The sequence below is a fragment of the Lissotriton vulgaris genome, chromosome 3_1, assembly GCF_964263255.1.
Source record: "Lissotriton vulgaris chromosome 3_1, aLisVul1.2, whole genome shotgun sequence".
In the NCBI taxonomy this organism is placed as follows: Eukaryota; Metazoa; Chordata; class Amphibia; order Caudata; family Salamandridae; genus Lissotriton; species Lissotriton vulgaris.
The window spans coordinates 183,340,243-183,351,511 of record NC_141689.1 but is presented as its reverse complement, the minus strand read 5'-3'; positions in this window follow the sequence as shown (position 1 = coordinate 183,351,511).

Genomic DNA, 11,269 nt, shown 5'->3' with positions numbered 1-11,269 from the left:
TTTAATATTGTTTAAATTAAATTTATTATAGTAAATTAAATTATATTATATACATTTTAAAAATTAATTAAATTACATTAGTTAAATTAAAGTAAATAAATTAAATTAATTAAATTTTTAATATTAATTGAATTACAATAATTAAATTACATTAAATTAATTACTTTTTTAAAATTAATAAATTTAAATTTATTAAATTAAATTAATTAAATTAACTTAATTACATTTTTTTAAATATTATATACTTACCTATACTTACGTTGTAATTGCATGCGTTGTAATAGTATCTGCATTGTAATGACATGCGTTGTAAAAGCATGCATTGTAATGGTTCCTGCGTTGTAAAAATTGCGATGTAACGGTCTGCGTTGTAAAATAACGCGTTGTAACGTCATAGATCCGGTGAATACAGGTGGATAGCGAAAAAATATCACCAGAAAAAACGGTTAATTAAATAAAAGGTGTGTCTCTAGTTACAAGACATAGTACATATTCTATTACATTATCACAGATGATGCTGATAACAAAATAATGATTCATAAAACGAAATTAATTTCCGAATATATACAAAGTTTTAGATGAAGCATCTCATATCCAGCCGGTCATTTAATCCTGCTGGTGTCATGGTATGTAGATATTTAATCCAAAATATCTCCCTTTGGAGGAGTTTTTTTGTGTTGTCTAGCCCAATTGTGAATACGGAAGGTTTTTCAGACGACTTCTTGGATGGAAGCTCGAATAAGTCAATGTACTGTTTCGATCTGTTGGTTTCTTGAAGACGGTTGTCTCAAACTTGTGCTTGTCAGTGGATTTAGAAATAAACACGTCTAGAGAATGAATACAGTGACTCTGAATATTGTTAGTAAATTGAAGCCTGGGATTGATTGTATTGAGTGTATCAATCAATGGTGTACGTTTAATTTCAGAGCCTGACAAATTATAAAAATGTCATCAATAATCTGCAGTACAGTTTGATGTGATTCCATGAATCTGGGTTAGTCATGATGTTCCAGAATTCAAATAACTCCATGAATGTATTGGCGTATGCTGGTGCTCCCGAAAAGCCCATAGAGGTGCCGGTGAGTTGGGCGTAAAAATTGCCCTGCCATTCAAAGTAGCTGTGGTTCAAGCAAAAGTACAGGAGTCTCAAAATAAACAATTTGTTCATGTCAATGCTCTCTGTGCATAGTAGTGCCCACTCAACAGCCTCCTTGATGTGGGATAGATGTGTATAGGGCAGTGACATCGATTGTGCACACGATATATTGTGAGATGTCTGTTCCGTCAAATTCTTCCAACTTCTGAAGAAAGTGGGTGGTATCATTTATATATGAGGGTCATTGTTGTACAAATTGTTGCATGTGGTAAACCAGAAATGTTCCTAGGGGGTCAAATAGTGACCTGCATCCTGAAACAATCGGGCGGAAAGGAGGATCCAGAGCATTCTTGTGTATCTTGGGTATCATGTACAATTTGGGTCTTCTTGGGTTTTTTGTTCTAAGGTATGCTTTATTTAGATCAGTGATCCAGTCTTGATTCTCTGCTTCGTGCAGTATGTCTGCAAGTATATTGAGTAGTTGAGTTGTTGGAAGATGCATGTAAGTGTTGGTATCTGTGACATGAGCATTTACTTTGGCAATGTAATACGATTTATCCATTACTACTATAGCCCCGTCTTTATCTGCCGGTTGCATGGTACTATCCGGGTTATTCGCCATAGTTTTGATGAGTGATCTTTTTTGTTTGCTGAGGTTGTTGAACTTCATGGACGTGAAGTTTATGCGAGACAGGTCCTTTTGTACCAGAGTTTCAAATGAGCCCAAAGATTTATGGGATGTTGGAGAAATGAAACTACTTTGTGGTTTAAAGAGATTTGTGGTTTTAGTTGTTTGGGTTGTATCAGAGGGGACCACTTTGGTAAAGAAATGGCGCAACTTACGTAATCTCATGGTTCAATAGAACACAGCTTCGACATGAAAAAGGGATGTTCTATTAGTAGGGACAAAAGATAGTCCGTGGGATAAAATCCTGTTTTGTTGTGGAGTCAATGTTTGTGATGAGATATTAATTACTAGGTTACTGTCTTGCCGCTCCTTAGATGTTTCCCGATTTTTTCTCTGTACTCTCCTGTTTTTTTCTGTTGTGGGCAGAGCACTGCTGTCTAATGTGGCCGGGAGGGCGGTCTTGATCCGGGATTTGGGATAAAAAAGCTGTTGGAGAACCTGTTTGAGATGTTTTGTAGTGTAGTTCCTAGTTTCCCACTAGGCCCTGCGCATTGGAATAACATAAACAGTAGTATCGACGTGGAACTGCGGATATTCCAGGCCTCCACTGACTATGCTAAACTTAATTGGGTTGTGTTACCAACTAGCTCAGAGGTCACTGGAAACTTTCTTCTCTGCATAGGAAGTGATCAGCTTATTTGGCACAGACAAGAAGGGATTCAGCTTTCCAACAACCGTGCAACATGACAACTTTGCTCCTCAGATCAAGAGTCAATCTCTAGGGTCGTGTGAAACAATAGACATGTATTTCACTCAGTCAGTCTAGTGCAGTTTACTTTCACGAGATGTAGAGAATAGAGAGACGGGCGTTTATCAATAAAGGGTTAACATTTATTGAACAGTCTTTCTTCTCGTACAAGAGAAATGTATTGCCACAATTACAATAATTGTTATTATAAAAAGTACGTACAGTAAGATAAGTATTGCGAAATAGAACTGTAAAAGCATTGATATGGTTTCTTAGCCATACAATGGTTTAAAAGTAATAAAACATATATACAGTCATATATACATTAGGCTAACATACTCAACTGGTGCTTCTAACTAAGCCTACCCCAGTGTGCCTGACCTAAGCCTAACACGTGAAAGGGGAGTAAGTAAGTAGCTTTAAGTTAAGTTGGTTTTGCCAAGGTTTGTTTCAAGAATTCTCGTCTAAGGGTTTAGTCAACACCATACCTCTGAATAGAATGATGGAGGATTGGTATCTCCTTCAGGGGTCTCTCTCGATATCCCAGTCACCCGCGAGGGTAAACCGGAAACGCCGTGGCTGGATTTCTCTGCACGAGAAAGGCAGCGGCTTCTCTTCAGCGCGTCGAGGAAGGAGGGGGGACAGCGTCCGCGGGCAGCTGGATCTGCTGGATGTCTTCGCAGAGGGACGGCTGTTCAGCTCCTTAAGCGTACTGCACCATAGTTCGCGCTTTAGCGGCGATAATGGTATCAGCAGCTTCACCACCACAGGATAGCAGGCTGCAGCGACAGAGTGCTAGATTTACCAACACGGGGTCGTGCAGGCAGCTGGCTTCAGTAGCTCGTACAACAGGCATTGCTTAAGGCAACGTTGGTAATATTTATACCTGACAGGTGCTGGGTTTGACGCAAGTTTGCTGGACATAAGACGTCAATTAAAGATGTCACTAGGAAGTGATAGTTATCAGTTGCTCATTAGAGTTCCATTACTAATCAAAACATAGCAAGCGGGGATTTCCAGGTTTGCTGAGTTTTTATCTTGTTGAAGAACTCGGAGTGTTATCTAGGAATATCAGATAGTGACTACTGCTCTGTCATTGCACTAATTGGTCGCAAAGGAAGTGGCAAAGGGAACTATGCTGGAATGTGGCTCTGTTCGTGTGAGGCCAGAGATGACTTTTCAGAAAATCGCACTTGAACGGTTATGCCAATATAGGGAATAAATGGATTTATAGCCGAATAGGGGCATAAGGTCACAGTATCGATCAGGAACCTAGATAAACACGCAACACCCACTCCACGGGTTAATGTCCATCAAAATTACTAAAACTAAAGCAATTAGATGCATGTGTAACATTGCCCACCCCAAAATACATAAATGCATTTGAAATAGGCGTACTTGTAATACATGAATTTAGGTACTGTACGTTTTTTTTTTTAAAGCATAGTAATCATTCAAAAAATTATTGCATATGAAATCAATGAACGATTATGCAAAAGGAATTACACATGAAGTATCTCTGACAGAAGAAAGGCGAGATAAATCATCACATAAAAATGCATTGTAATAACATGTGTGCTAGAGGCTGGTGTAATGTTGTTATGTCTCTAGATGTGATTAGAAATAGAAGTGTGAAGCTTCTGTTCTCTAAGAATAGTTTTTACGTTAAGCAAAGAATTGTTCGTGCCAAAAATGGTCAATATTAGAAAAATTGTCCAAATCAAAAAAAAAAATAGATTTCCAAAGCTCTTGGCAGTTTTTGTTGATCAAAACTGAAGGCCGAATTCAGAGTTCATGGGAACGCTGTGTGTCGGAAAGCTTCTCAAAAAGTTATTGTTTCTCTATGGGTGAGAACATCGTATCAGACAGGCTCTCAAAGAATTGGTCTACAAAATCAGGTGATAGTTCAACCAAATTAGATAGCGCTGTAACTTGGCAGGTGTGAGAATGATTGCTGTCATCGAAGGCAGGACCAGCAATGCTCACAGAACGTTGTACCTGGATGATGTTGCTTTTGTCACTCGCTCCACTGTTACCACTTGGTTGTAGCACAGGAGTCTCCACGAATGCCGTCATCAGGATTGGTAGCCGCTGGGGACAACACAATGCGTGAGCCGTTATTGGACTGAGCAAAGAATCGACGTCCATTGGTACTGCTGATGGAAGTGAAAGACAGATGTCCAACACGCATTCATCGCCGCAAAGCATACACCGTAGCACAGGTAAAATGCAATTTTGCCATATCGGTCTGAATGAAAGGCACCAGGTCATGTTTAGATCTCTCAGCCTGGCCAATCCAAGGACGTTAGTTATCCTGTCCCGGTAGCGCATTGCTAGGATTGTCTCTTCCATTCCCATGGGAGCTATGTCTGAGCCGAGGTTTGCCATAACGAAGCAGGAGGGTCAAAAATAGAATCCCTGCGACGAGTCCCAAAAATAATGGTATGCCGCCAAAAATGGAGTGCACAAAATTAGGAAAGATTCCCAAAATTGCCTGGAAGGGTGTTAGCAGTCCCGTAAAGACTGTCTTAAATATGCCTGGGATGCTTGTAGCACTAGACATGTTAAGGAGTTGGCTGAACATTTCTACGAAATGCACGGGGCAATTTGTTGATAAAAGGTCATGAACTTCAGTAGCTGTCCTTGCAACTAGAAGATCATACGTCTCTTAAATGACGTTATAGGCACTGTTGTCTGTAAAAGTACAGATTTCATTTTGCTTAATGTATCAATTCGTATAGAATAGAGATTCAGACGAGGCCAGATGGGAGTCACTATGTCTGGAGGCCCACTCGGAAACAATGCTTGCATACAGCATTTGACCATGGATGTCACTTCCACTAGATAACTTTTCCCTGGCGCGAGGCCACAACATCTGTGATCCGTTCTAAGAATGTAACTCCAGTTCGCGAGTTGCATAAAGAAGGGCTCTATCTGAGTTGCAGGTGTGACTAGCTGGTGGCATGAAAGGTTGTTTGAATTTCCATCACATGCTCCGTGTAAATTAATACCCTGACACAAAAGTATACCGCTTAGTGAATGTTTTCAATTCTCACCACTAAGAAATACATTTTTGTCACTGTCACTATAGCAAGAATGAGTGTATGGTAATTTCCATTCAGATTTTACATATCCTTTACCCAATTGTTCATACTGGCCAGCAGGTATGTACTCAAGGCACTTTTTAAATTGGAAAGTTGTTATCGGAATTGTTATAATTCCGTGTATTATCCATTCAATGACAGGACTCTCTGACATTGTCATTGGTAATCTCTCGAGTTTTTCGATGCTCAGGATTGTATAGTCTGCTCCTTTCTGTGCCAAACTGATCTGTTTATCAGTAAGGTTAAAACTGGAAAATAATGACGTTGTGTTGATTAAACGCCAAGGCACATAGCCTGAACGAAGATTTTGCAGCGTCCAGCCTAATTCTATAATAGAGCGTAATTGAGATTGGCCATGTTGTAACATTAGCAAATCTCTGTCTATCACATCAAAGGCAGAGGATACAATATTGTCCAAAGAATATATTCTGGAAGACAGAGTCATTAACCCATTGTCTACTACAGAAAGTGATTTCTCCAAATTAATACGATCAATTTCTCGTATTTTTTCAGCAGTTTCAATTTGCTTTACTTTCCAAGCCTCGTTGTAAGCAGCATAGATACTGGTCGCTATGAAACGCTTTTGACGCTGTTTGCGTGGTCCAAGAATGAAATCGCGCAAATCAGCACCATCTTTTAATAAAGACAAGTGTTGCTTAATTTCAGCCAGTGTGGACGAGGTTAGCCATTCAAGGCAGAGTTTCCCTACACTGTATGTTGTTATAATCCCTGGATGTTGTCTCTGGGAATATCTCGAGTCTAATCTGGTCATTTTCAAACCCTGTGTTTTATTCAGGAATCTATCTTGACAGCTATTTGTGTCTGTAGGCCAGATTAACCACTTTTTCCAATCAGGATGTGTTCTGTTGAAATGTAAAATTTGTGACACGTCTAACTCAATATCTGTGGTTGTATTCTCAGGTATTGGCTTTGGTATAGACGGTGTTTTAAGGTCTTTGTTCTTAGCTAGGCCAAGACAAGATGTTTGGTGTATTGTGTCATTTAAAAATAACATTTGTTCTGGTATCATGCAGGTTCTAAATAGTGCTTCAATGCCTTGCACCTGCCAATCTTTTGTACCCCAAATTGTTTTCGTTTCAATATTATTTTTCCAATAATCAAAACCAAATGTCATCATTTTGTCATAAAATGCTTCTGAATATATCAATTTAGAATTTGTCAGCATTGTTTTCATTCCTGTTTTATCTAACAGTTTGTAATAAAACGTTTCTGCATCACTGGTGTTAAACCCTGAGAAGTATTTGAATTTCTCAAAAAATGCTTTAGAACTGCTTTTAGGTGGTGTAGAACAATGTTCCCATTGATTATACATAAAAACATTTCTAGGCTGTGCAGATTTATGCAAGTAATGATCCCCATAGTGGGTGTAACAGAATAACTGCTCATAACTAGATGAACCTTGTAAATAATCATGATCTGTGAATCTAGCTGACATTACTAAATCAGACATCATGTCATTAATACTGTTAAAGTCCCAATCATCAGAGAATGTACTAGGCGTCACAAAGTCACTTAAGGAAACCTTTAGTTGATGAGGATACTTCAGGATTTCTACCGGACCATAGATCTCATAGTCTGTTTTCTCCCATACTACCCCACCAGGTATTGGAATTGCTGTGACATTTACTGTTGACAGTTCTCTTTTCTTCACGTGGGATGATCTGTGTGGTTTCAGGACTAGGTTGATGTTCTGACTTGCTGTGTCCATCCAATTGTAATAAACTTCCCTAAAATTAAAACTAAAATTAGGCATAGTAGGAGTATGAATACCCCTGAGATAATCCAATGCTCAATCAACGGTGAATCCAGATATAGTTCTTTGATTTGTTGAAGGAGTCCTGTTGTATTTTCTTTAGAATACTTTTTTGTTTCTGGCATCACTTCGGGGTCATTTAAATCTTCAGAGAAGTTGTCGAAGTTGATGAAATAACCAGAGGCAGTTCTGTCAATTGATGGGATTGTTCTTTCAATCTGTCTTTCGGTAGCACTTTCTGATGCCACATCATTGTAGACTGGTGTTGTTTCTTGACGAACTGTTTCAATCTGTGTTTCAAGAGGCACGAGTTCCATGGCATTATTGCATAGTCCTTCATTGTGCACTGCAGGCTGATCGAATGTGATTAGTCTTTCAGTTTGAACCTCTTGGATTGTTGCAAGTTTGGGTATTCTGTTGTTTCTTGGGAGTCCACTGGGCCTACTGTTGATTATAGGCCACATGCTTGTGGTTTTACCAGACCGATAGACACGACTCTGTTCTCCTTTTTACCATCAAGGGGCGGTAGCACAACTGATCTTGTTCCGGTGACTGCCAAGACAGGTACTGTTTTTCTGTAAGAAGGCCCAAATTCCTTCTTCACCGCGATCTTTTCTCTGACTAGATCCCCAATCTTTGGAATCCAGACAGGCCTTGCTGGGGCTGTTGCGGGTGGTGCCTCGTCAGTGGTACTTGGCTGTTGCTTTAACTTTATGTTGCTTAATGATTTTCTTGTTTCATTCAGTTCCTGTAAAACAGCCAAACGATCCTTTACATCAAAGTGCGTTGTTTCTTCTTGTACCACTGACATCTGACTATCGAGGTCCTGAACTCGCATTCTAATTCCGAACAATAGTTCGTATGGGCTGAAACCTTTTAGAGAATTTCTTGGCATGTTGTTAAGACTAGTCTGGACACTTATTAAATGTTTTACCCACCCAGCGCCTGAACCTAATACCTTCGCTGTTATAGATTGCTTTATGTCACGGTTTTTTCTTTCTACCACACTATTCCCTTACGGGGTATGACGGACAAGAATACCGCAACCCAATTCCCATGCTGGCCATGGCCTCCTTATAGGCTCGAGAGCTGAAAGCAGGACCCTGGTCAGAATGGAACGTGGTAATTGCGTATGTGCCGATAAAGACTCGCAAATCTTTTATAACCGTTCTAGCGTCAGCCGAGCGCTGGGGGCCTCATTTTTTTAAGTGCTTTTCGTCTTAACTGTTAATAGGACGCAGGATGGGGTGTAGGCAGCGTTACGCTCTTTCTGACTGGTAGCCGGTAGCAAGGTTCGCTACTGCGATCCCTATTACAGTTTTCACAGTTGTTTGCATATATTTGGTGTTCTACACTCATTCCCGGCCACCAGAATACTGATTGTAATTCAGTCAGTGATTCCTTGATCTCTCTGTGCCTTAGACCCAAACCCATGTGTGCGTCTGCTATTAAAAATATTCTCCTGTTCGTGTTTGGAATTACTCTGTCCCCCACTCCAGGGATTCGAGCAAAAGGAACGGAGTTTGCATCAATTATGTATGCATAATTGAGTGGATAGTTTACGGGTAGTGCTGCACAGTCGCCTTTTACGGTCGTTTTTACTGCCAGCATGGTTTCTCCGTCTATGTACTTATCTGTACGCTTTTTTGTGGCTACGGAAGCCGGTTTAGTTGCTTCCGCTTTGGCTGTATTAGCCAATGAATTCCCTGCAACGTGAACGCCATCACCTCGAAGACTCTGTGCGTGAATCACGTGAGTCTTTTGTAGTTCTTTGTATAAAAGAGCTACCTCGTTCCAGAGCAATTTATGCTTTATTGTGGCACCTGTGTCATCTTTGTAGTCGTTTTCGATCCAACTCTGCAGTTTATTGTTGTAAGAGTTGACGCAAAAATGAGAATCGCACACTATAAGTGTCGGGAATTCACGTTCTGCATTTTCGAGCGCCATCTTTAAAGATCTGATTTCAGTTCTCTGAACCGAACAGTTTCTTACAGATTCAGTTTTTGTTACTTTCGGTCTGAATTTACCGCACAGCCAACGACCTTTAATGATCGCACAGGCTGCATCGTAGGATTTTTTTCTCTACGTTGAAATGCTGTACAAAGCTATCTGTATAGATTATACAGGCGTATTGTGGGAGAGGCAGAATTTCGATTGGCAGAGGATATTCTTCTTCATACTCTAAATCATTCAGTTCTTCAAATTGCGGGGCGAAATAGTATTTCACGTCTTCCGCTCCTAGAGAATCTATGCACTGTATCCATTTCGGATCCAGTGACACTGTAGGCAGGTTTACTGGGCTGAATAGCGCTTCGAAGGCGGATTCCGCTGTAAGGATATTAATCCGTTTGCCGTGTGCTAGTTCTCGTTCATTTGCTAATGCGATTTGCACTGCGTTCACAGTTCTTTCTGTGTGACTGAATGTTTTTTCTGCTTGTGTGTACAAGTGAGATTTAATTGAAATTGGTACCTTTTCTCCCTCATTAGAGGTTAGGTATGTGAATCCGCATCTTCCTGGGATGACTCGGATTACAAGATCACGTGTGTTGTCACGTGTATCTAATTTTGTTTTTGCTAACATGTCTGTTTGCAGTGATCTCAAAATTTCTGTGTGTTTTTGAGTCCAATTGATTTGTTTAAAATCAGGTTTAATTAGTTCGTAGAGAGGTTTAACCCTCTCTGCGTAATTTAGAATGTAAGTTCTTCCGAAATTCAGAAAACCTAGTATGGATTGTAAATTCTTCAGCGTTTTTGGAGCTTGGAGTACAGCGCACTTCTCTAAGAAGTTGTCCGCTAGGCTTTTCCCTTCACTTGATAATTCGTACCCTAAAAATAGTACTGTCAGATGGGCAATTCGGGACTTTTTAAAGTTGAATTTGTAACCCTCTGCTGCGAACCCAAGTATAATAGTGTTCACTCTTTTCAAATGAGTATCCAAGTCGTCGTCTGTGAGATAAATATCATCTACGTAAGACAATGCTTCATCATCATAGATTTGTAGTAACTCTGTTACCCTAGCTGAGAATAGTCCTGGGCTGTTCTTGAACCCCTGTGGGAGTCGACAGAATTTTTTCTGTGACCCAAATGCGGAGAAAGCGGTCAAATATCTGCTTTCTGGTGCAATGTTTTGACAAAAGAAGCCATTAGAAATGTCTAATGTCGTTTTATATTTTTTCCTAACTATGTTATTCATTAGGGCTGCACTATGCGAGTTTTGTACTGCTAAAGTTTTGCAACATGTATTAAGATGTCTGTAGTCCAAAACTAGACGATATGAATTGTCTGGCTTGGAGACAGGAAACAAAGGATTGTTCATTTGAGAGGTGCATGTTTCAATCACCCCCTGGTACTCAAGTTGATCTAAGATCTCCCTGACCTGTTTCTTAGCTTCTTGCTTTATGGGATACTGCCGTTGGGCAGTTGGTTCACTTTTTAATTGGATTTTGTGAGGAGGTGAATCCTCATCCCATCCTACATGATTTTTATATAATGCAGGTGCCTGGGCCACTGCCCATTTCCTTGCATATGTGTATTTTTTGTGAATCGGAATGTGATTCGAGAAGGCAGGCATAATCACTTCTTCGCCACGAGGGCACTCCCTGACAAACTCTGGGGGCGAATCTTTTTCAGCTAACAGAATATCATAGCCTTTTGAGAGTTTATCCCAAAATAGACCCTTAATTTTCCTAGTCTTATCACCCTCTATACGCAATGTTATTTCGTATATTTTATGGGGCTCGCTAAGTCTGGCGTCGGCAGTTTCAACTTGAATGTATTCATTCGTGTCCACTGTCTCCAGATGACTCATCAAGATCTTGCGCGCTATACTGATTTCTGCTGCACTGTCCAACATTGTCAATGCCCACTCCCCGTTTTTCAACTGTGTCCTCAGTATTCTCGGCATGGTTGATTACTCTAA